The sequence below is a fragment of the Tamandua tetradactyla genome, chromosome 24 (assembly GCF_023851605.1).
Source record: "Tamandua tetradactyla isolate mTamTet1 chromosome 24, mTamTet1.pri, whole genome shotgun sequence".
Lineage (NCBI taxonomy): Eukaryota > Metazoa > Chordata > Mammalia > Pilosa > Myrmecophagidae > Tamandua > Tamandua tetradactyla.
The window spans coordinates 18,528,701-18,555,580 of NC_135350.1; the positions used below are offsets into that span (position 1 = coordinate 18,528,701).

At 34.9% G+C, this 26,880-nt stretch overlaps 1 protein-coding gene across 4 annotated transcripts in view; it reads right to left on the minus strand.

Annotated features, from left to right (window-relative positions):
• TET2 (tet methylcytosine dioxygenase 2) overlaps positions 1-26,880 on the minus strand; it is a 169,815-nt gene that overhangs the window by 142,654 nt on the left and 281 nt on the right. The gene's annotated exons all lie outside the window — the stretch shown is intronic.

Genomic DNA, 26,880 nt, shown 5'->3' on the forward strand with positions numbered 1-26,880 from the left:
CATGGTGATGAATATACAACTATGTGATCATATTGTGAGCCACTGATTGCACACCAAGTATGGAATATTCATATGTTAAGAATGTTCATGTTTGCATGTTGATTGGTTTTATTGATTAAAAAAATGTTCTAGGTAAAAATATAAATGGCATAATGATTTATAGAATCAAAACCTTTTATTTTTAAACTTTCTTTTACAGAGGCAAACAAGGAACATAGATTAAACTAAGACAGGAAGAAGTTCGGTAAAACTTTAACTTGGAGAAACATGAGATTTGGAGTTATAAAGGATGGTAAAAGGGTAACATCAATTAGAATTTGAAACACTGTTATCAAAGAACAGAGAGAGATAAATGCCAGAGAAATATTTATATTTCAGAAAAAAACTTTTTGAAAAGTGATGTACTCTTCAAAAAGTGCAGGAAAAAAGCTCCAAAATAAACATAATTTTGCTTCTAGGTAAAACAAAGAACTATACAATTTCAAACAAAAGAGCTCAATAATAATAGAAAATGTCTGCATATATTTCATACATGTGTAAATATGAGAGCAAAGAAGAGAGGCATGCAAGAATTTGTCTTTTCCTTCATGTATTAGCGACTGAATTTTGAAATGTGGGAAGTATTCAAGCAGTGAAAGAATAAAATCACTATTTTAAGTCACTAAGAGCAAGGCAGCAAAATAGAAAAAAAGTAAGTACTGAAAATAAAACAGAAAAACAAAAACAAAAACAAAGTAGGCACTGACTCTGCCTTTAGAGTAGGTTGTCAGAAAACCCGTTTGTGCCAAGTTGACTTAGGTTTATAGGCCATGGACAATGAATACTGAGTGTCTCAATATTTCACTGACCCTGATGAGAACATAATTTAAGGCTGGAGCTAACTGCTTACACTTGGAGATGTGAAAATATTATTACTAAGATAAGTCAGTTGTCAGCTGACCAGAAATGCACAGACTATGCTAACCTCCAAGAAGGAACAGTACAAGAGAAGGGAAACAACTTAATCATGTCTCACTAGGAATGCAGCTGCTTTATAGGACCTCACTGTAGACAGTATAACAGTGGATGTCTATCTTCTGTCCAAGTGTAACTGAAATGACTTACTACTCCAGGTTCACGCCAGGCCAGGGCATGTAGTTCACCTCCTGAGCCATGAATGAAGTAATGCATTATCAGAAAGCAGGTCAGAGGAGACATAAATCATCTAAGTGTAACAGCTGACTACAAATAACTTTCTATTATAAGCACTCTAGCCCCAAATCAAGAGGACACACTCTTTATTTCTGGGGAGACAGGAGAGAGGAAATACTCACGTAAAACCAAACAAGACTTTTTTATCTTGAATACCCTGAGAATAAGTATAGAATCTACAAATATATGAATTTGGCTTGTCATCTTTGAAGTATCACAAACATTGAATGAAATCAACTGGATTGGGCCATTAACTACCTGCTAGATGCCCCACCCCCACTCTACTCATCTTTCTGATTGGTTAAAAAGGAGACCAGGTTATTTTTCCTTTCCTCAGGTTGGAAAATTAAGTGCTTTTTTAAAAGAGAATTTGAAGTGAAACACTATAGCTACTGGTAAGAAATGAAAGACATACTTTTATTGCCTAATTTGCTTTTTTTAATTAAGTATTTTAAAAGAGATTTTTCAAAACTTTTTAACCACATATAATCCTAGGAAGGCATTGTTTTCTTTCCCAAATATATTTTAGGAAACAGAGACATAGTGACTAGAAATTACAGGATTGTGGTGAGTTGCCGCTCAAAAAGGACTTTTACAATACACAAATTTCTTTAGAAGAAAGCACTAGCAAAATATCTTTTAAAGCGTATCAAATAAGGTTTTGAATTTACCAAGATTACTTTGTTTGGTCATATTTCTCACCTCTTTCTTTCTCTTTCTCTCTCTCTACACACACACACACACACACACACATTGATATATATATTTAGTTCCTCTCAAACTTACTTTTATACCCATAAAATTTTATTCATATATGTATTATGGTTATAGAACAAATTGAGGCTCTTTTTGAAAAGAGGATTAGCTTATTGAGTTTATGTTTATAATTACTTTGTCAACTTGTATGTTGACCAAAAGATCTTTGGCCTATTGTAAGCACTGCTACTTATTCTTTAGAAATGTTATACACCCTTTTTACTTACATGGGTAGAAAATTTCATATTTCCAGGAATTCAATTACCTTCAGTCAAAAATTTTGTTAAATCAAAGTTATAGTTACCTTCCTTTTTTTTTTTTTTTTTTTTTTTTGTACATGGGCAGGCACCGGGAAACAAACCCGTGTCCTCGGGCATGGCAGGCAAGCACTCTTACCTGCTGAGCCACCGTGGCCCACCCTACCTTACCTTTTTAAGAAACTTGTATTTCTTTTAGAAAATTAATCCAGGAATTTATCATTTTGATAAATAACACAGTAAATGGTAATTTTATGCACATTTTCCCCTTAGAGATTAAAGATAGGTAAACTTGTTATCCTTTATATTGGCAAAGAGGAATGAACTTCTTAAGAAAAAAATTTGTATTCTTCTGAAGTATGAGAAGCAAGATTCTTTTTACACTGCCTATTCCCTAAAGAGATTTGGTATAGAGAACTTCACTTTCTGCTTTATAAGAAAAGCAGTATCATTACACAGTCAATAGTAGCAACCTAGCCAACTTAAAAACGTGGCTAATAGTCCCTATTTATTTCATTATCAAAAATGGGTAATCTGTTAAAACACTTCTGAAGAATACTTATTCCTCACTGAAAGATTTTCTTTCTAGGCTGCGTGAAAAGTTAGCAGTTTCCAATTTTAAGGTCTATATTCTCACATTATAAGTAATAGTGGGAAAAGTATAAAGATGATCTATAAGAACTCCTAAATCCAAACTCCATAGTTCTCAAATGTTTCTCTCAAACAGGCACTTGAATTCAATGTTAATTTTTTTTTCTCAAAAGGAAATGACAAGGCCTGTTATGGAATGGAAAGTAACAAATGCCTGTAAATATATAGTTATATATAGTCATCTTTATCTACTATGCTGAATGTGAATATCACTGAAATTTCGGAGGGTTATCTTGTCCAAGTCCTTCATTTTGTAAATGAAGGAAGAGTAGGCTGTCTTCCCCAGTATCCTGAAAAAAGTCAAAGATCTCACTTAAAGACAACAATGCCTTTTCACAATACCAAATATGATGACAATCCTGTTTGGCCTGTCCAAGAAATACAGACTGTGAACATACGAAAGAGATAAGACTTGGAAGAAGATTATGAAACAGACTTTCAAAAGAGAAAAGGGCAAGCATGTGAAAATGACTAATAAAATCTGGAAGAAAGAGCCATGCCTCTTTCTGTAGTATGACTGCTGCCGTATCTTCTTTCCCATCCCAGATAAAACAGTGTGTGTCCTATGATAAATGGGCAGGAAGGTAATATTTTTCTTAAGTGTCAGATTTAGCTCAAGTGTTTTACCTTGGTAGCACCAGAAGATAAGTTAAGGATTCTAGAAGATCTGTGTCAATAAGTTCTCCACTATTTGTTTGAAGACTTCTTAACTCTGGACTGATGGCTTTTATTTATCTTTTCTGTCCATAAGGTTACATTTTATTACGGTCAATAACAGATATTAAAACTCATAAATAAACTATCCTCTGATTTCAGAAAATCCCTATATTTGGAAGAAAACTAAACAAAGAACTACTCTAGCAATTTGTGTCTCATTTCACTATCACAGACCAGAGTATCAACAATTAAGGGATTTTATGCCACTAAATTTTTGGAATGAGAATTCTCCAAAAGTATTGAACATGATTCAATAAATATCAGGCTTATTATGTGCCAGGCTATGCTAGACAATGGACATAACACTTAGAACTAAACAGAAATGGAACTGTCATCATGGAGTGCACAACTCACACTCAAAATCTGCAGAATTTGGGACCTAATAACAGCAACAACAGCAAGAAAAACTCACAGAAGATACCATGGATTTATTTTGGCCACTTTTATAAAGAAGGTATTTCAAAACCAGTGGAAACCTTGCAGATGAAGAAACATTGACCTATAACTTCTCTTCAGTATGAAATAAATGGCAAGGACATTCCAACTCTGAACTGAAGAACTAGTCAAAAGATAATATCTCGACATGATAGTAGATGCTAAGAGATATCGGAAACAGTGCTTTTTGTTTTGTTTATAGCCTAAAAGGAAGTTGGTAACCATACAACTGAATGAAAGCAACCAAAAAGAGGAGCACAGGCAGTGGTCACTTAGAAGGTTTAGGCTTCAAAGTCTATTTACAAATAAATTTTATATTTATAAATTTATAAATAAAAACATGAAGAACATTCGCCACGAAAATAGTGTTGCAAATCATTTTTATATTTTGCAGTAGCCACAAAACCTTTTTAAACATGCAGTGTAACTGAAATACTATCCAATCATAATATCAGAAAAGATTACAGTTGCCAGTATGCATAGTATTTAGCTGCATATGCATCCTTGGCTCTGGGCGATTGTCTCAATATGCCAGCTAGACATGAAAGCCTGATGTCATCTAAAGGCGCTCAGTGGATATTTTCTTAGTTTTTAGTTTCTGATAAGGAGGAATCAGGAGAGAAAATACAACACTGGCAGCATTAAAATGAAAAGCAGTAAAAAATAAAACACTATTTTTGTCTTTTATTTATTTTTTTACCATTTTCATTCATTCACATACTCAACAAATATTTGAGGGTCTACCATGTGTCAGTCACTGTTGTTTGTGTCAAGTCTATGTCTGTGACCTCATAGAACTCAAAGACTGTCCCTGATGATCTCATAGAACTCATATGTATGGGGGAGAAAACAATAAACAAGCTGAAGAAAGAAAGAAAACGAGAGAAAGAGAGAGTGTGTGTGTAAGAGAGAGAGAGAGTGTGTGTGTGTGTGTGTGTGTGAGAGAGAGAGAGAGAGAGAAAGAAGAAAAGAGAAAACAATAGCAAAAATCTCTGCCTAGATATAATAAACATATGAAGGAAAACAAATTAAGGCAAGGAATTAGGGAGTTTAGGGCTCCCTGAAAAAGCAACATACAAAGAGAGATTTGAAAGAAGAAAATCTGAAGTTAGCGTATCCAGGAAGAGGTTACAGCAAATATTAAAAGCCAGGAGGAAAGAAGATGCTCATTGTTCTGCCAAGACAACAAGAAAACCATGGAGGTCACCTTTTAAGGTGATGAAATTGTTCAGATATTGAAGGTGGTGATAGTTGCACAAGTCTGTAAATATACTAACAGCCATTGAATTGTACACCTTAAGTGTGTGAATTATATGGTAAAAGGAAGGAAGGAAGGAAAGAAGGAAGGGAGAAGGAGGCAGGGGAGAGAGAGAGAGAAAGAAAGCCACTGAGATTAGAGTGAAAGAAAATAGATTTAAGAAATAAAATTAGAAAAATAAATAGTGGCTAGATTATTTGAAGTCTTATAGGTTATGAAAGAAGCTTGGCTTACTCTGAAAGATATGGGGGTCCGTTGATGATTTTGTCCAGAGGAGAGGCATGATCTGACTTAAAAGGATCACCTGAATTGCTGTTTGAATAAAAGACCATGCAGAAGTGGGGGAGAATCAAAGGTAAAAACAGAAGAATTCTCCAATATTCAGAGTGAGACATGATAGTAGCTTGGAAGAGGTGTGAAGTGGTCAAACTCTGGATATATTTCAAAGGTAGAGTCAACAGGTTTTGCTGAAGGATTCGGTTTTCTTTGTCTGTCAGTTGTTTCTTGTCTTCCTTTTATTCTCTAAAGCTACAAAAGTGCAAACTGGGGAAAATGATTTCCTTACGAATTTTATATTTAAAAAACTGCTAAGCAGTGCAAGTTGTAAATTTGTTTCATCTTCTTTTCTACTTTTCTAGTATCTGTTACTGAGCAGCAAAGAGCAAAGTGTCTTCAAGGGTCCAGAAATTAGATGGTAGCAAACATATCTGCATAGATGAACTAATACACAATCACAGACCACGCCTTGGGACTCTACTACTGAAGCATGATGCTAAGAGTTCAGCAAACAATCATATGCATTTGAAAATTAATCAGAAATGGATCTAGCACTATTAGTGTTTTTGAAAGGAAAGTAAATATAATGCCACTAAACTATAAATATTATACATATATACTTTTTCTTAAGATTGGTTGTATGAGTCCCCTTGGGGGCAATGGTGAGAAAGGGGGAAAATTCAACTTCCCCAAGTAGAAAATTCTTGATATTCTCACAAGCAGTGGGGACAACCAAAGCAACAGGCTGAGCCCCCAGTCTTGGGGTTTGTTCATATGAAACTTAACCACACAAAGGATAGATCAAACCTACTTAAAATTAGGCCTAAGAATCACCCCCAAGAGAACCTCTTTTGTTGCTCAGATGTGGCCTCTCTCTCCAGCCAACACAAGCAAACTATGTAGGACATGACTCCCAGGGGTGTGGACCTTCCTGGCAATGTGGGACAGAAATCCTAGTAAGACTCAGTATCAAGGGATTGAGAAATCCTTCTTGACCAAAAGGCGGAAGAGTGAAATGAGACAAAATAAAGTGTTAATGGCTGAGAGATTCCAAACAGAGTCAAGAGGCTATCCTGGAGGTTATTTTTACGCATTAAATAGATATCACCTTGTTAGTCAAGATGTAGTGGAGAGACTGGAGGGAACTGCCTGAAAATGTAGAGCTGTGTTCCAGTAGCCATGTTTCTTGAAGATGATTGTATAAGGATATACATTTTACAATGTGACTGTATGATTGTGAAAACATTGTGTCTGATGCTCCTTTTATCTATTTTATCAACAGATGAGTAAAACATATGGAACAAAGGTGAATAATAGGATGAACAAATGTTAAAATAAATTTAGAGTGAAATGCTGGTGATCAGTGAGGGGGGGGTGGGGGACATGGTATGTATGAATTTTTTTCTGTTTTCTTTTTATTTCTTTTTCTGAATAGAGGCAAATGTTCCAAGAAATGATCGTGATGACGAATATGCAACTATGAATTGATATTGTGAATTACTGACTATATATGTAGAACAGAATGATCAAAATAGGAATGTCTGCATTTGCTTGGTGTTAAATTTAAAAAAATTTAAAAATTAAAAAAAAACATGGAATAAAAATAAATAATGGGGGAACAAATGTTAAAATAAATTTAGTTTGAAATGCTAGTGATGAATGAAAGGGAGGGGTAAGGGGTATGGTATGTATGAATTTTTTTCAGTTGTCTTTTTATTTCTTTTTCTGAATTGATGCAAATGTTCTAAGAAATGATCACGATGATGAGTATGCAACTATGTGATGATATTGTGAATTACTGATTATATACGTAGAATGGAATGATTATAAGTTAAGAACATTTGCGTTTGTTATATTTTTTTAAAAATTTTAAAATTAATAAAAAAGGGAATTTCAAAAAAAACAAGTTCCCACCTACAATAGGCCTATGCACACAGAAATGGATTAGCTGATCTTTTCTGAACATGATACAACTTCAAACTACCACAATAACTTTATTCCTTTGCTTCTCAAGTCAACCAGAATTTCCAAAAAATTGCCAATTCTCACCCTTATGACTGAGATTCCCCTCATGGGCTTTTCAGGTGTTGGGGAGGCAGTTTCCATATGTGATGCTATTCCTATGGATGAATTTGCCCAACCGTTTTTGGAATCTTCTGTCACTGCTACAACCATCATCATACACTTCACATGCATATATACTTCTTTTAAAAGATTTTGTTATTGTAGAAATGTGCTATATTTCTCTGTTCCTAATTCCTCTTTTACTAACAACAGGGCCAAGTCAGGGCCTAGGTGTGCACCTCAGGTCTTCCTGGTCTCTTATTCTGCACATGTAAACTTAATGTTCCTCTCCATCACATCCTGGGACTGCTATGTGGCCATCTGCTAACCCCTCCTCTACCTTTCCTACCAGGTGTTCTGTCCCACTCATGATCCCATAGCAACCACACATCATGGTTGTCCTTCTGTCAGTCCAATTGATCCATCAGTTCTTCTGTGACATCCCCTTTCTGCCTTGATTCCTCCAGCAATGAACCCTTAATTCTTGTCTCTGTCATGGACACTTATATTTATTGTAATGCCTCATATTCACATATATTCTACTGTGCACTAGTTTCCATCCAGAGGAGAGAAGTGAAGGCCTTTTCCATCTGTTTATCCCACATCCTTTTGGTATTTTGTCATTCTCCGCTGTCTGTGGTTTTTTAGTCCCTGAAGGAACTAATCAACGAAGCAAGCATTCTTCTGTGTGTTCCTGATTTCTCACAAATGATAGTTCAGACCTACAGCTGATGGTCAAGAGTATCCCCAATCTACAGACAGTACCATCTATCAACAGTCTTACTGAGGGCTGCCATACACTTGGTTGCACGCTAATTATTGTTGTTCAATAGACATGTTTTCCTGGCTCTCAAGGAAACTATAATCTTGGTGAAGAAGACAGCTTCTGAAACATAAATAGCTGATAAATTTTAAGCTGTTAGCTATTTTGAAAGATAATACAAAATATTTTTCACATGGGGCCTCAAACCCCTGACAACGCTATGTAAGGATTTTTTATTCTCATGGGAAGCTCCCAGTATTAGCATACCAAGACTATCTACCTTTAAGCTGGGTATGCCAAGCTATCTATTCTTACCCCTAAAAAATGGGATATGCACACAAAAAGAACAAGTACAATCCTCAGTAGCTTTTAAATTGTCATACCATAATTTAATAGGTCTATATAGAGGTTTGCATCCTTGCAGTGTATCCCATTAAGGCAGTAAACAATTATAAATAGATGACACCATAGGCTTATGATGTACATACTGATGAAATAATAAAAGGGAGGAAATAATACTTCATTTCTTCCCTCTTAGGGCATTATAGTCCTTCACCCTTTTAGATACTTTTCTATGTTAAATGGAGTTGTTGGTATTAAGATGAATGAACACCAACCTTTATTATTACATGTTTTCCAAAATTATCACCTTTTCTTTTCCTTTCATTATGATTCTATCAGATAAGAGAGTTGTCCTTTATTATTACAGATACAGTTTTTTAAACAAAATTCTAATGTTAAACAAAGTAGTTCCATATAAACATATTCAGTGATTCTGGAAAGTCTTTCTATATATATTAGAAATGGAAAGTTTTCAGGAATCAAATCTATTTCTATGTAGATACGTAGCAACATTATTAGACATGGTTAAGTTAGTATATCAACTTCCAAAAGAGTCTGAGTCAGCTTGGTTTCAAAAAAGAGTGACACTCTTAAGAGTGCTGTCACCTCCAGTCTTTGATTACTAAAGTATTTACTCACTTGTCCAGGTTAAAAACTACTATTTTTAAGTTCAAAGTAAAAAGCTCCTTTCTTGTGGTAAATATAGTTTAAAATAAGCAATGCAGGGGGTTTAGGAAAAGCCTGCTTTAAGAATCTACGTGTTTCCCCTCCAGACAATTGCTTTCTTATTATCTATCAATATTCATGATCCAGATCATTAAATAAGATACTGAGATACTGGACGACTACTTCCCTCCCCTTCCTCAAAGTATCATCATTAATCTTCAGAATTCTGGAACAGTGTTTGCAAGCATTAAAGCCAAATGGGAACCCATCATTGGTTGACCACGTGGGAAAACATCAGGATGACCTGGAACTCATCATGCAAAGTGGAACACCCTGGAACCAATCCTAACATCACCAAACCAACTGTCTGTTTTATCTACAGATACCACAGAAAAGTAGGTAACACAAGAGACCCTGAGAATTTTGTAGACCTTCATGACATCTGGAAACATGCAAGACATTAGTATGTTTGCATTTCATATTCACAACAGATTTTTACTGCTCTCTGTTTCTACCAAAGAGGATTTAACTCACATATTAAAAGTTCAAATCACACACACACACACACACACACACACAAACACACACACACACACACTTACTAGTAACGATAAAGGGATAAACAGCCTAAAATTTCTGCATCACTCCTTGGGGGTATGCATATTTCACACTCAATCTACCATTTTGACGTTTTATATTACGGAGACCAAGGCCATTCAGTCTCCTGAATAAGTGAATGTCTACTCATCCGTCCAATAAATGAATGTTTATTACATGCTTACACTTCAAATGAAACTAAAGTACAGTCAAACGAAAGTTATATCTCCATTTTTGCAGAAATTCATGAACTTATAGTCTTAATCAAATCCTGCTGAGCACTTTGGGCTTAAAACAATCCTGCTGAGCACTTTGGGCTTAAAACCATGTGTGTTTTACTTTCTGACAAAGGTATAAGAAGAGCTGATAGTTATGGCCTACAAAAGATAAAATAATTCCCAAGAAAGCCCAAAAGTGTTCAGACAGGACACTGATTTTTGTAGGAAAATTTACTCATAAGTAATTTCACACAAGCTTTCAGTATTTTGACCTAAAGTGATTGGAGATAAACATATCATCTCTAGGCTAAAGCAATGAAAAGCAAGCAAATAGTAAAACAAGAAAGAGAAAACAGTCTTCTGAAGTTTTTAACCTAGTTTCACCATCTCTTAATTCAATGTGGTATTACAAACATACAGTAATAGCTTATAATTGATAAAAACTAAGCGAATAATCTTTTTGAACTCAGAAGGAATTTTTATTTAGTAACAGAGATGAAAAACTTCCATCCTCAGATTTCAACTGTGTTGGTTAAATGAGTCACTCTTTTGTTAATGCCTTCCAAATGAGAGCAGATTCAGATGTTAAGTGACTGAACTTTAATTTCTCAGTTTCATATGTAAATAATGGAATTAGATAGATAATCTAAATTATGCCATATTTAAAATTCTCTTACATCAAATACCACTGAAAGCAAAACAGATTTGATGCTTGGTTTATCTGTTGGGAAAAAATCCTTTATTTAAAAATTAAACAAATTTCTGTCATTTACGGTATCACATTTCAAAGATTCTGATCTTTCCTCTTTTTAGAAAGGTAATTTAATTCCAAAAATTTCTATGAGTCAAACAAGCCAACTTTTCAATTAACCACAAGTTAATTTCAATTCTTTGTTGGGCAAGACTTCTATTTTTGGATTTTCAGTGATAACATCCATCTAAAATGGTTCTTAAATGCAATGTAGAACTAAAAAATTTACTCATATTTTAAGATATCACCTCGTTAGTCAAGATGTAGTGGAGAGGCTGGAGGGAACTGCCTGAAAATGTGGAGCTGTGTTCCGGTGGCCATGTTTCTTGAAGATGATTGTATAATGATATATAGTTTTCACAATGTGACTGTGTGATTGCGAAAACCTTGTGTCTGATGCTCCTTTCATCTACCTTATCAACAGATGAGTAAAATATATGGAACAAAGATGACTAATAGGAGGAATAAATGTTAAAATAAATTTAGAGTGAAACGCAGGTGATCGGTGAGGGGGAGGGGTGAGGGGTATGGTATGTATGAATTTTTTTCTGTTTTCTTTTTATTTCTTTTTCTGAATAGATGCAAATGTTTCAAGAAATCATCATGATGATGAATACGCAACTATGTGATGATATTGTGAATTACTGATTATACATGTAAGACAGAATGATCAAAAACTACTAATGTTTCAGTTTGTTTAGTGTTTTTTTGGTATTTTAAAAAAATTTTTAATTGATAGAAAAAAACTTTAAAAATCTACTCATATTTTAAATATCCTAAACATTCAGACTATAACTGCCAATGAATAGTACCAGTACAAACATACTGGATGTACAAGATTAGACATTTACAATCTTGGTGTTTATAAAAAATTTTTAAACCCAGGACTTTTTTTAAATTCATAAATAAATAGAAATGAAAAATGATAAAAATCTATTTGGGAAAGGAAGACAAATATTTTGGTTGCTTGTTTGTTTTAACCCTCAGGTCTTGATGTGGGATTAAAAACAGAGGAGAGCTGAGGAAGGTGGGGTGTGAAGGGAAGGAGACTTGGGCATGGGGTCCTGAATGGTCAGAATTAGGTCTAGTTTGAGAAGTAGATTATGAATTCTCTTGCATCTTAAATAAGACACTTATAAGTTTTAAAATAAATTTTTTTTTTGAAAATGCACACTTCTCAGAGGCACTGTAAACTATGATCAGAACCAAAGTACTCTAGTAAATCTGTGCCCGTTTTCTAAAATTATCACAATGTTTATTCAGCATGACTGGCTTCCTTTGCTTCAGGATAAAAAAAGTAATCCTGGATTTAGGAATAACTTTTGAGGCTTTGGTAGGAAACTGCACACAGAACGGATCTGACCTAGACACCTTGATCTTTGGTTTACGACCCCATCAGGGCCAGACAAGGGCTCCCTGGCTGTGAGTTAAACTGTGGATTTCTCCACCCTTGGACACACAAAGTCTACTCTCTTAGCTGTTACATAAGAGTCTCTGGAATCCAGGAAAGTGTTTGTAAATAGTGCTACCATGCTCACAGAACCCACGTGTCAAATGTTGATGTGACTGCAGTAATGGGAAGGCAACAACCCTTCAACCACCTCCAGAGACAATCCGCTTACTTCTCTGGTAGTATAGACAAGCATGTGAGTGTCAAGAAATTATCTCTAAGGGGGATTTTTTTTTCTCATTCTCTCTCTCTCTCTCTCTCTTTTAGACATTCAAAGGAGGAACAACTGAACTAAATGACCAAATTGTCCCTTTTTCACCGCATACCTTTCCTTTAACTCTTGACCTGAGGTCAGGGTCAAAATTAAGTGCCTTCCCTAATCTAATTTAGGGCAAGCTGTGTAATACCAACAATGCTCTCTCTTGCTCAGACTTCTGATTTTTCTTGTGAATTGAAATATCATGGGAGATGGAGTCACACAATGACTAAGTAGGAAAATGGTCCTGAAAGTAACAATTTACACCCAAATAAAATTATAAGCATGACCATTTCAGCAAGAAGTATCTAATGGCCTTGCTTGGGTAAAGAGAAAAATGATTTAGCATTTTACCAGTCTTCTTATTTCATTTATATCCATCCATTGTCTTTTACAAAGGGTTGAGAATAGGATATAAGTAAACTCCATTTCTTTTTTTTTTTTACATGGGCAGGCACTAGGAATTGAACCCGGGTCCTCGGGCATGGCAGGCAAGCATTCTTACCTGCTGAGCCACCATGGCCCACCCTAAACTCCATTTCTTAAGAGGGCTTGACTTCTTACCAGGATTAGAGAAAAATGACAACGTCAACAACTAAGTTTTCCACTAAATATGAAATGTTTCCCATAACCTACGGGATTATTTAAAACATGACACAAATTGTAACAATGCACAAAACAAATGAAGCAAAACTGTCACTGGTAAATTAAACTCACTGTGTTTTCAAAAATACACTGACTTCAATAAATCTCAAGCATGTCATTTTTATAGTTATTTTGAAATATCATATCCTTATCTCTTACATACTTGAAAAATGAACTTGATAAAAATGTTTTTAAATTATGTGTTATAAAGGAACTGCCTGAAAATGTAGAGCTGTGTTCCAGTAGCCATGTTTCTTGAAGATGATCGTATAACGATATAGCTTTCGCAACATGATTATGTGATTGTGAAAACCTTGTGTCTGATGCTAATTTTATCTGCCTTATGGACAAATGAGTAAAATATATGGATTAAAAATAAACAAATAATAGGGGGAACAAATATCAAAATAAATTTAGTAGCTTGAAATGCCAGTGATCAAGAAATGGGAGGGGTAAAAGATACGGCATGTATGAAACTTTTTTCCCTGTTTTCTTCTTGTTTCTTTTTCTGAATTGATGCAAATATTCTAAGAAAAGATCACGATGATCAATATACAACTATATGATAAAAAAGAATGTTCATATTGTATATTGATTGATTTTATTAATAAAAATAAAAAAACTAACAAAAAAATACAAGAAAGACAAAAAACAAAAAAATTTATAATAAATGTTATAAAGGGAGTTGATGTCTCTAAAATCTACTATTTGAAGATAAGAATGAACTGGATGTTTCAAAAATACTGAAAATGTATTTCCTAAAGTTAGTAACCAATTTTCATTTCCAATTTTGATTTCTCCTAAATACACATAATTAAACCTTAATCATTAATAAAGTGATCCATTAGCAAAATGTCTGCTAGTTTCATTTTGTCAATATATTTACTTGAAACTATAATGTGGTAGAAAATTCCAAAATTAAAATACACTTTTATTGCAACATAAAGATGTTATAACTTCATAGGAGAGGAAAAAAACATTTAGCAGTATGGATTGGAATAAAGATGCATTAAATCTGGGGTAAGAAAGTTAAAGATGTGTGCTTGCCAAAGACTAGAGGGTTATAGGCCAACAGCTAGCTGCACTTATCTTAGGTGATAGAATTACAGGTGATTTTATTTTCTTCTGTTTCTTTATCTATGAGCTTCAAAGTATTTGTAATGAACATTTATTACTTATGTAAGAAATAACATAAATGTGATTATGAAAAAATGACCTGCCATCCTTTTATGCAATAAAAATGAGTAATTTTTGATGAAAAAAAATGTGTGCCTGCCTGCTGAAATGTAGCTGCTTCTGTTTTTACTTGAACAATTTACATAACTATTTTTAAGTTGGGAGATTTGTTTGTTTTGTTTCAAACTCATGTTGAAAACTACCCATTTATGGTATTTTTCCTTTCACTGGTTATGCTTGGTATACTAAAAGATCAATGTAAGTAAATTAATATTTTAACTTTTTAAGATGCTCACTTCAATTTTACAAATCACAATTATTTGGAGAAATGGCATCTTGTTCTGTTATGATGTATGCAGTAAAACAAACAAAAAACTGATAATTACCCATAATAATTAGAGGGTGTCTAAAAGCAATCCTTTTAATACAAAAATCATGAAAGGTTATAAAAGAGTTGAGAAGACTTTATAGCTAAGGACAAATATGAAAATTCTACAACTTCAAAGTAAGAGACTTCAAACAAAAATGAAAAAGTGCGGAAAGAACAAACAGATTTTTAAAAATAAATTAAAAGCTACAAGTCAGAAAGTTTGGGGTGGAAATGGGTGTGGTGCCATATTATTTTCAGATCCTGATGCTTTAACTAATGTATTTTTTAGGGTGCTCTTGTTCCTTAATGGAGAAAAGGAAGAAAACCAGGAGGAATAACTCAGAAATACCATGTTGTATCACCTCACTTTTATAGTCATTATAAAAGCCCTTCTCCCCCAAAGTGCAAGACAAAAAATGTACTAAGAGAAAATACTGTAATAAAAACCCATCTTGACCCAATAAATCCCAAAGTGATTTGAACAGTGAATAAAAGAGTATTTGCAAAGTCCCCTTAGGGGAATGGTAAGAAAGGGGAAAATTCAACTTTCTCAAGTGGAGAATTCTTGATATTCTCACAAGCAGGGGGACAGCCAAAGCAACAGGCTGAGCCCCCAATCTTCGGGTTTGTTCATATGAAACTTAACCAAAAGGATAGGTCATGCCTACTTAAAATTAGGCCTAAGAGTCACCCCCAAGAAAACCTCTTTTGTTGCTGAGATGCGGCCTCTCTCTTCAGCCAACACAACAAGCAAACTCACTGCCCTCCCCCTGTCTATGTGGGACATGACTCCCAGGGGTGTGGACCTTCCTGGCAACATGGGACAGAAATCCTAGAATGAGCTGAGACTCAGCATCAAGGGATTGAGAGAGAAATGAGACAAAATAAAGTGTCAATGGCTGAGAGATTCCAGAGTCAAGAGGCTATCCTGGAAGTTATTCTTATGCATTAAATAGATATCACCTTCTTAGTCAAGATGTAGTGGAGAGACTGGAGGGAACTGTCTGAAAATGTGGAGCTGTGTCCCAGTAGCCATGTCTCTTGAAAATGATTGTATAATGATACAGCTTTCATAATGTGACTATGTGATTGTGAAAACCTCGTATCTGATGCTCCTTCTATCTACCTTATCAACAGACAAGTAAAACATATGGAATAAAAATAAATAATAGGGGGAACAAATGTTAAAATAAACTTAGATTGAAATGCTAGTGATCAATGAAAGGGAGGCAAATGTACGAGTTTTTTTCTGTTGTCTTTTTTTTCTTTTTCTGAATAGATGCAAATGTTCTAAGAAATGATCACGATAATGAATATGCAACTATGTGATGATATTGTGAATTATTGATTATATATGTAGAGCATAATGATCATATGTTAAGAATGTTCGTTTTTCTTGTCTAATTTTTTTTTAAAAATTTTTAAAAAACTGAAGCCATTAAACAAATAAAATTGAAATTTTTAAAAATGTTAAAATAAACTTAGATTGAAATGCTAGCGATCAATGAAAGGGAGGGGAAGGGGTATGGGATATATAAATTTTTTTTCTGTTGTCTTTTTATTTCTTTTTCTGAATTGATGCAAATGTTCTAAGAAATTATCATGATGATGAATATGCAACTATGTGATGATATTGTAAATTACTGATTATATATGTAGAATGAAATGATCATATGTTAAGAATGTTTGTGTTTCTTTCTTGTCATATTTTTTTAATTTAAAAATTAATAAAAAAAATTTTTTAAAGTAATCCTAATTCGTTAGTTTTATCACTTTTGGTAGTGTATTTAAAAAGCCAATTTGAAATACTATACCTAAACCTAAGGAACAACTTTTTGAAAATTATAGAGTTAGTAGCACAAAATCTGTCAGTTAAACTGATTCAGAAAGCTTTAGGAGAGGAGAAACAAGAGAGTGTAAAAGAAAGCAAGCTACTCCTTCCCCCACTGATGGATTAAAGGTTCTTACAAGAGGGTCTAATTTGTGCCTGTTACAAACATACAACAAACAGATGCGCAGGAATTAAACTCATACTCTCAAAATCCAGTGTAATTTCTAAAGTTATTCCTTGAAAAAGTGACCATAACATCAATTATAAGATGCCAAGACATTTTCTTATTGAATACAATAACATATATATTAAATACAAATTTTTAAATTAAAATATCATTAGAATTATGTGCAAGCTCTAAAGCCAAATGCTTCCATAGCAGAGATCTCCCCCATCCCAGTTATAATTTGTGCTCCCAAGTTATGGGATCCAATTGGCATCAATCTAACATTCTCACTGGAATAAAAAGGGGGAGCAACATTGCTCATCAAGAATGTCTAGAATTACATAAGGTTAGAAATGCAAACATATCCAACCCATAGTAATCCACCTTGTGGGACCAAAACCACAAGCCTTAACTTCATAGGATCTAGTCCTAAAATTTTACATTCATTTTACCATTAACAATTCTGTAAAGTTTCTGCTGGTATTTGTAAATACTGCAGCCCTTTGTAGTAACACATGGAGAGCCATCACCTTTGTGACCTTAACTTTTTCTCACTGAGTCCTGGCATCAAAATTATTGCAGAACTGATAGTTAGAGCTCTGAAAGTTAGCAGTACCCCATTAAGCAACTGTTTAAAAAGTTGGAAAAGGGAGGGTGGTGAGATGGTACCTCAGTGGCAGAATTCTCACCTACCATGCCAGAGACCCAGGTTCAATTCCTGGTACCTGCCCACATTCAAAAAAAAAAAAAAAATTTGAAAAAGGGATCAGACCTGGACAAGAGATATGAAGGAAGCTGATCTGGATAAGACTAAGGTAAATCAGAATACAGAGTAAAGGATGATACTGCCCATATTTTAAAACTTCAACTTCTGTGGAGACCAAGGGGAGAGATGTTTATTTGGTACAGAATTTGTATTCTGGTTAGCACATTGCTTAATTTAACTTACAAGGTCAGTTAAATTGAACATAAGTATGTGAAATCTTGAATTGGGTGAGAGATTTTTTTGTTGGTTCCTCCAGGTTAATGTGATGCCCTGAAGGATCCCAGAGTAATTTGGGCAGTGAATAAAGTATTCATTAAGTCCCTTTGCGGAACTGGGGAGAAAGAAGGAAATAATCAACCTCCCCATTTGGAGAATTTCTGATATTCTCACAAGCATAGGGATAACCAAATCAATAGGCTGAGCCCTCAAACTTGGGGGTGTGCCCCTATGAAACTTATTCCTGCAAAGGATAGGCTAAGCCTACTTAAAACTACACCTAAGAGTCACCTCCAGAGAACCTCTTTTGTTGCTCAGATGTGACCTCTCTCTTAGCCAACTCAGCAGGGGAAGTCACTACATGGAGGCATGACTCCCAGGGGTGTAAATCTCTCTGGTAACATGGGATAGAAATCCTGAATGAGCCAGGATGAAGCATCATGGAATTGAGAAAGCTTTCTTGACCAAAGGGGGAAGAGAGAAATGAGACAAAATAAAGTGTCAGTGGCTGAGAGATTTCAAACAGAATTGAGAGGTAACCCTGGAAGTTATTCTTATACATTATATAGGTATCCCTTTTTAGTTTATGGTGTATTGGAGTGGCTAGGAGGAAGTGCCTGAAACTGTTGAGCTGTGTTCTAGTAGCCTTGATTCTTGAAAATGACTGTATAAAGGTGTAACTTTTACAAACTGACTGTGTGATTGTGAAAATCTTGTTTCTGATGATCCTCTTATCCAGGGTATGGATGAATGAGTAAAGAAATATGGATAAAAAATAAAAAATAAAAGGGGGATAAGGGGTTAACTAATTTGGTGATGGAAATACTAGTGGTCAATGAGAGGGGAGGGTAAAGAGTATTGGATATATGAGTCTTTTTTTTTTATCTCTCTTTCTGGAGTGATGCAAATACTCTAAAAAAATGATAATGGTAATGAAAATACAGCTATATGCTGATATATGAGCCACTGATTGTATATCACGTATGGACTGAATGTGTGAGAAGATGTGTCAATAAAAATATTTTTAATAAAATAGACTGCTGCAGAAGTATCCTCTCCTCCACCTTATTTTACACCTGCAAAATGCCACTGTCAATAGGCAGACAGAATTCTTTGCTTAAGCCCTATAAGATGCATTTTAATTTTAAAATACAATATAATAAGTGGAAATATAAACAGCTAACAACAGTTTTTGAAGCCAACTCTAAATGGCTGCCAGTGTCCTTCTGCTTTCATATAGAAGGTGGATTTCTTTCACAAAGAAATTTCAATTCCTATTCCAAAATAAAAGATCACCTAGTAATTTATGTTATAGACACGTCAGCTTCTCCTCATTTCTAGAATAAACTACACCTTAGAAAGCAGACCACACAAGAAAGACAATTTTTGTGCATATTCCTTTTAAACAGTTAGGTCACATCTGCTGAATTAACTTGAGAATACCTCAGTGAACACATGCAAGGAAGTTTCTTGCAATTACAAGTTAAGCAATCACACATTAGTTTACAATCTGACTAACCCACATACTGGCTGTGTAGACTTGGGCATGTCATTAAACCTCACTGTACTTCAGCTTCCTCATCCCTAAATAACAACAACAACAATAACAAACCTATCTCCTCCAGGTTTGTGATGAGAATTAAATGAAATTGACTTAGTGTCACAAATTATTAAAACAACTTAAAATATTTTGAAGACAAGGGACATTCTATAAAAGGAACTTTTTAGCAAACAAAAAATTATATTCTAAAACACATTTTGACAAGGTTTCATGGCACAGTTACATTATTGATGAACTAAGGATGTGTTGAAAACTTTTCTATTTTCAGGACAAAAAGATTTTGAAATATGCGATCATATGATAAAAATGTATAGAACTAAATTTACAGATACTAGTGAGTACAAATCAAATTGGGGAAAACTGAAGACCGGTGGACCATATCAATGTCAATATCACAGTTATAACATTACACTACCATTTTGCAAAATGCTGCCATTGGAGGAAATTGGGCAAGGTGTGCATGGGATCTCTCTTCATAATTTCTTATAACTGCAGGCCAATCTACAATTATCTCAATAAAATTCTCAATTAAAAATTCGTGATTGCCCTAGAATGAGCTGAGACTCAGCATCAAGGGACTGAGAAAACCTTCTCGACCAAAAGGGAGAAGAGTGAAATGAGAAAAAAAATAAAGTGTCAATGGCTGAGAGAATCCAAATGGAGTCGAGAGGTTATCCTGGAGGTTATTCTTAAGCATTAAACAGATATCATCATTAGTCAAGAAGTAATGGAGAGGCTGGAGGGAACTGCCTGAAAATGTGGAGCTGTGTTCCAGTAGCCATGTTTCTTGAAGATGATTGTATAATGATAAAGCTTTCGCAATGTGGCTATGTGATTGTGAAAACCTTGTGTCTGATGCTCCTTTTATCTACCTTATCAACAGATGAGTAAAACATATGGAATAAAGATGAATAATAGGGGGAACAAATGTTAAAATAAATTTAGAGTGAAATGCTGGTGATCAGTGAGGGGGAAGGGTGGGGAGTATGGTATGTATGAATTTTATTGTTTTCTTTTTATTTCTCTTTCTGAATAGATGCAAATGTTTCAAGAAATGATCATGATGATGAATATGCAACTGTGTGATGATATTGTGAATTACTGACAATATATGTGGAATGGAATGATCAAAAGGTAGGAATGTTTGTGTTTATTTGGTGTTTGTGGTATTTAAAAAAAATAATAATTTAAAAATGCATTATATATATATAAAGAGGTAATGGAGAGGCTGGAGGGAACTGCCTGAAAATGTAGAGCTGTGTTCCAGTAGTTATGTTTCTTGAAGATGACTGTATAATGACATAGCTTTCACAATGTGACTGTGTGATTGTGAAAACCTTGTGTCTGATGCTCCATTTATCTACCCTATCAACAGACGAGTAAAACATATGGAATAAAGATGAATAATAGCGGGAACAAATGTTAAAATAAATTTAGATTGAAATGCTAGTGATCAATGAAAGGGAGGGGTAAGGGGTATGGTATGTATGAATTTTTTTCAGTTGTCTTTTTATTTTTCTGAATTGATGCAAATGTTCTAAGAAATGATCATGATAATGAATATGCAACTATGTTATGATATTATGAATTACTGATTATATCTGTAGAATGGAATGATCATATTTAGAATGTTTCTTTCTTGTCATATTTATTTTTTTAATTTAAAAATTAATTAGAAAATTAGAAAAAGAATGTTTTTGTCTGTTGTTATATTTTTAAAAATTATTTAAAAACATTGTGATTGCACTATAAATTTACTACAAATCATTGAAGCATATGGACTCTTAGAAAACTGACTTTTATGGGACAATTGCTTAAGACTATAATACCACTATCAAAACCTTTTCCATTATTTTTCTCCTATGCATTGAGAATAGATTATATTTTTTCAAATTAAATTATCATTGTTTTCCGAGGAGAAATTCAACTTCCAAGTTGAATTCTTGATATTCTCACAAGCAGTGTGGACAACCACAGCTATAGGCTGAGCCCCCAGTCTTGGGATTTGTTCATACAAAACCAACCCCACAAAGGATAGGTTAAACCTACTTATTATTAGGCCTAAGAGTCACCCCCAAGACAGACTCTTTGGTTGGTCAGATGTGACCTCTCTCTCCAGCCAACACAATAAGCAAATTCACCACCCTCCCTCTGTCTACGTGGGACATGACTCCCAGGGGTGCAAACCTTCCTGGCAACGTGGGACAGAAATCTAGAATGAGCTGAGACTCAGCATCAAGGGATTGAGAAAACCGTCTCGACCAAAAGGGGTAAGAGTGAAATGAGAATAAGTGTCAATGGCTGAGAGATTCCAAACAGAGTCATGAGAGGTTATCCTGGAGGTTATTCTTATGCATAAAGTAGACATCACCTGTTATTCAAGATGTAATGGAGAGGGTGGAGGGAACTGCCTGAAAATGTATAGCTGTGTTCCAGTAGCCATGTTTCTTGATGATGACTGTATAATTAGATAACTTCTACAATGTGACTGTTTGGCTGTGAAAACCTTGTGTCTGATGTTGCTTTTATTTACCTTGTCCACAGACCAGTAGAATATATGGAATAAAAATAAATAATAGGGGGAACAAATGTTAAAATAAATTTAGATTGAAATGCTAGTGATCAATTAAAGGGAGGGGTAAGGGGTGTGGTACATATAAATTTTTTTTGGTTGTCTTTTTCTTTTTCTGAATAGATGTAAATGTTCCAAGAAATGATTATGATGATGAATATGCAACTATATGATGATATTGTGAATTACTGATTATATATGTAGAAAGGAATGATCAAAATAGGAATGTTTGCATTTGCTTTGTGTTTTTTTGGTATTAAAAAAATAAAAATAAAATATTAAAAAAGACATAAAAAATAATACATCATTGTTTTCAATTATTTCTATACCATTCATTAAATCTTGACTCTGGGTAAGAAACCACTAGTTCTATTAGGGAACAAACAGACAGAAATCAATGCCTACCTACTAACAGATATAAAGTATCCAATTTAAATGGACATTTTGTAGTATTTTTAATGAAGCAACCAGTTTATTTTATGTCCTAAATTGTCCTTCAAAAACACTTCATCCCAATTTATTCAATTTTTAATTTAATTCTCAGATTATTTGGAACTTGATTTGAAGTCAGTTCCTAGTAAAAACTATCAGTGAGTATAAAACATTGAGTTCCAAATTCTTAAAACTGCAGTTAAGTTGATAGTATCATTGCATTTATTTTTATGCAAAATATTGCAAATACATGTACTATTTATTTCTACTTCTTGAAGCCTGTACATTTAACTACACAGATCATGACAGGTAGATAAAACATAAATTAAATTGACAGAACATACTATTTTGGAATGGATAAACGAAATTCATCTCTATAAGAAAAAAATTACATATCTACCATACATCTGGGATTTTCTGCAATGTTCAGTATAGGATCAGAATAATGCTGGAAATAGGCAGATACATCTTTCTTGGCTGGCAGTCACAATGATTCACATGCTCTCACTTTTCCCTCTTCCCTTCTGGAACCCTTCTCTCCTACCATATACCAAACCAACAGATGTACTGCATAACCTTCTTAAATAATGTCACAGTACTTACTGAACTTTGGCAGTGAACCAAAGTGGAAATTGGAGCTCTAGACCAATACTGTATATTTGGCCAAATCATCTGTGGTTGTGTTCTTCAGCACGGTTTCCAAGATAACCACCAGTTCTATTTGGCAACTCGACTCTCCCACAGTTAAGGCTCCAATTGTAAAATTGGCTTGTGAGATATTTTCCTGCTGCTGGTTCCAGGACTATTACAACCTTTAAGAACTACTGTGCAAAAAAAAAAAAACTACTGTGTAATGGTGGCATAAAAAGTTGAGAAAGATGATTTCATGAACCAACACTGACAGCTGGTCTAAAGTTTTAACTTATTCCCATAAAAAGGAAAAATTATATTAGAACAATGCACATAGTTATTTGCAAAACAAAGAAGACTCCCTCTAGCAATTGAGATGGCTAGGTAACATTGTTAAATTCTATTTAAATAATAAAAAAAAATTGAATTAGTGTAAGCAACTTAAAGCATGAAAAGCATATCTAATATTTTCAAAAAGGTCAAATATCAATAGTTTTGAAGACATTTTATTTCAAGTTACAGTCATAAGAATTTACTAACCTCAATTTGGGGAAGGTGTATGTGTGTTTCTGAATCATAATAGGGGTTCTTAATGAGGTCAGCAAATAAGGAAACACATTTCAATAGTGACATTTGGCTTACAACATTGTATATGGGTGGAGTCTTGGAGTAATAGATTGAGAAATTCTAACTTCGGCAAGTGAAACCAAAACATTAACTCCAATTTTTGTTACCTAATACAAGTCCAGCGCCAACACAGGACTCTGGAAGTCTGTCATAATAACTCCACAGCAGGTGCATTTCATTTGTTCTGGAAGTGATGCTGACATACTAATGTCTAGGAACATGTGCCACTGCATCGAAATCATATCAACCCCTCTGTCTGCTGGCATGCATCAGCACAGTGCCAGATCTAGTTAAAAATTTAAGAAGAGTTTGGCGAATTTGTGAATTTAAACCAAGCAAGGAAGCTCCCTCATTTCAAGCTTATTTCCCACTACCCATTAGCGCAATAAGTAACTCAGCAAAACAATGTTGTAGTTTATGAAAAATTATCTTATCATTCACTATCACTCCCCTAAAATATGATTATTATAAGCTTTTCACCCAAGTCAAAATTCTATCTATGAAACTATTGCAACATCCAGGTGGTACTATCACATACATGGTAAAAGTACCAATGTTATGCCTCTTTTATTAAAAATATTTATCCCAAACTTATTAAAATAATTTCTCTTTTTAAAGAAAAGAGAATATGTTACTCTTATTCAAGTTGGTGTATATCTTAATGCACATCTCCTGATAACTATTGAAGACCCTCTTACTGTATTGATTAGCAGATCTTTCAGCACAAAAATAGGATGCATAAAATAAGAACCTGAATTTAATGGTAAGAGAAACAAGCCTTCAATGGTCACTTTCAAAATCATTAACCAATATCTACGTAAGCATTCTTATTTATCAAGTTGAATGAAAAATGTTATATCTATTATTATTTTAATAGCTAGAAGACAATAACTACCACAACATTAGAAAAGCCTCCCAGAAATACTTAGATACTAGTTTGTGAGCAAAGGTAATGTTTATTTTAAATTCTGAATCACTGGAATAATTAACCATTGTTTTCACAACAAAAAAAGTAAGCATTTATGGTAAAATTCTAAATGTCTTCTAACCATTAAGCTGTTTCTATTCCACTGAGATGAGTAATGTTTTTGCCTTGTAATCATGTCAAAGAATCTCTGTTATCAATAATTTAAGCAAACTTACTGCTTTTCTGGAGATCAAAAGAGAAAGTGAACTACTAAGGACAAACAGTTTTGGAAATGTGATTTATGAGGTGAAGTCCATTATTGTGGTTTTCCCTCCATTCATCTTTAACTCATCATACACATGTGTTCTAAACTTAAGTTTGACTTTCCAATCCTTCACTGACAGTTCTTGCTTAGTAACATTAAAAAATCAATATTTATAGTGTTGAAATTTATATCCTACTCCAAATCTGTTATAAAACACACACCAAGCATACAAAAGAATATAACCTCCCCCTCCAGGATTTCAACTTCCATTAAAATGCAAATGTAATGATTTCATTAACTAGGCAACAATACTCAGTCTTAAACCAAAAACCAAAACTATAAACAACAAAAACAAACAAACAAACAAAAACCATTATTTTTTCTCTGTACGCCTAACTTCCCCCTTAAATACAACCTTTTTTCCTGTTTTGGATCATTTGTTGAGGAATATTTTTGGATTTGTCATTATTATCCCTGGTGAGAAAACCACAATATTGTGATTTAAGATTTTAAATCTATGGATATATCCTACTCCCTAAACAGATAAATATAAAAGTATTTTACTAAATTAAAACAAAACAACTGAAAAATAACCTTTTCCCCAATTCGTAAACACTAGACTAAGAGGGGGGGGGGGGGGACACAGAATGCAATTGAAAGTGTACCGTGAGGGTAATAGCTAGGAAATAACACTCATATTTCATATTGGATCTTCCCGGGAGTCTACACGGGAAGTCTACTTTATTTTGTCATAGGTAGAAAACTCCATAGAAATCCTGGTCGCTTAATAACACTAGACAAGCAGCCTCAGTGAAAAGCAAGATGTGAGTGTGTGTGTGTGTGTGTGTGTGTAAGAGGGAGGGAGGGAGAGTCGGAGACGGAGAGAAAGTAGTAGTAGAAGAAGAGAAGAAGGAAGAAAAGTGGGAAGGAGAGGAGAGGAGGACGCAGGAGAAAAGAGAAGTAGAGACGAAAAGAGGAGACACGGAGAAAAAGGCAGAGAGGTTAAATTAAAAAAAAAAAGACCAAAGAAGAGAGAAGCTAAGAGAGAAAGAAATTTGGATGGGACTGTTACAAATCTGCTCTTCACTTCTGTTTCTTTGCTGGGATTGGGTTTCATTTCTTTCGGCGCCCCTGACCTTGCAGTCTTCCAACTCTCAAACGCTCCGCTCCCCCTCCCCGCCCGCCCGCCCCCTCCCGGGCCTGCGCCTGCCTTTGTGTCTGCCTGTCACTTACCGGGGAACCAAACGTAGCTGATTCGGGAGAAGCACAAAGCCAGGACACAGACTTGCCCACAAATTCTCTCACACGCCTTCCCCAGCCTGGGGGAGACACAGCCCAGCCAGCGCAGGACTGATGATGTACCATGAGAAAAGTGGGTTCTGGTGTTGTTTGGGGACAAGAGAAACTATTCTTTCCTCTCTCATTCAGCACCACCAACAACACGCGCGGACTTGAGAAAAACCCAAATCCCACTTGGTGTATTTCAGTTCCACTGCTCATGACATTCGCTCAGCACAACCCCAGGGAAGGGACACAGGGGTAGGAGAAGAGAGACGCAGACCCAGACGCAGACCCAGACCCAAGAGCGGATAAAAGGGTCGAAAACCACCCGGTCAGAGTTCTCTCCCGGGGGGGTTTAGGGTAAACGAGGGACTCGCTCGACTTACACGAAGGAAAAGGGGGGGGGGGTGCAGAAAGGGGAGATTAAAGGGAAAAGTAGTGCCCCTTAAAGCTTAACTAATTTAGAAAGCAAAGAAAAATTACTTTCTACAGGATAAAAGGCCGGGAAACCAGCCTTTCGGGGACACAAAGGTAAGTTTTCTGGATATGGAAGAGACGAGTATCAGCAGGAGAGAGAACAGAACACAGAACTACAGGTTTTAAGGGGAGGGGGGGAATTAAAACTATATTTGTCAGCCATGTTGAAGAGGCTCCAGTAATTTGTGAAGCTTCCCTCTTCCCTCTTGGTATTTGTGGGTGACACTGCAGGGTTTGTTTCCCAGTCCCTGGAAGCCCGAGAGAAAGCGAGGGGGAGAGAAAAGGGAGAGTTTCGCGGCATAAAAGAAGC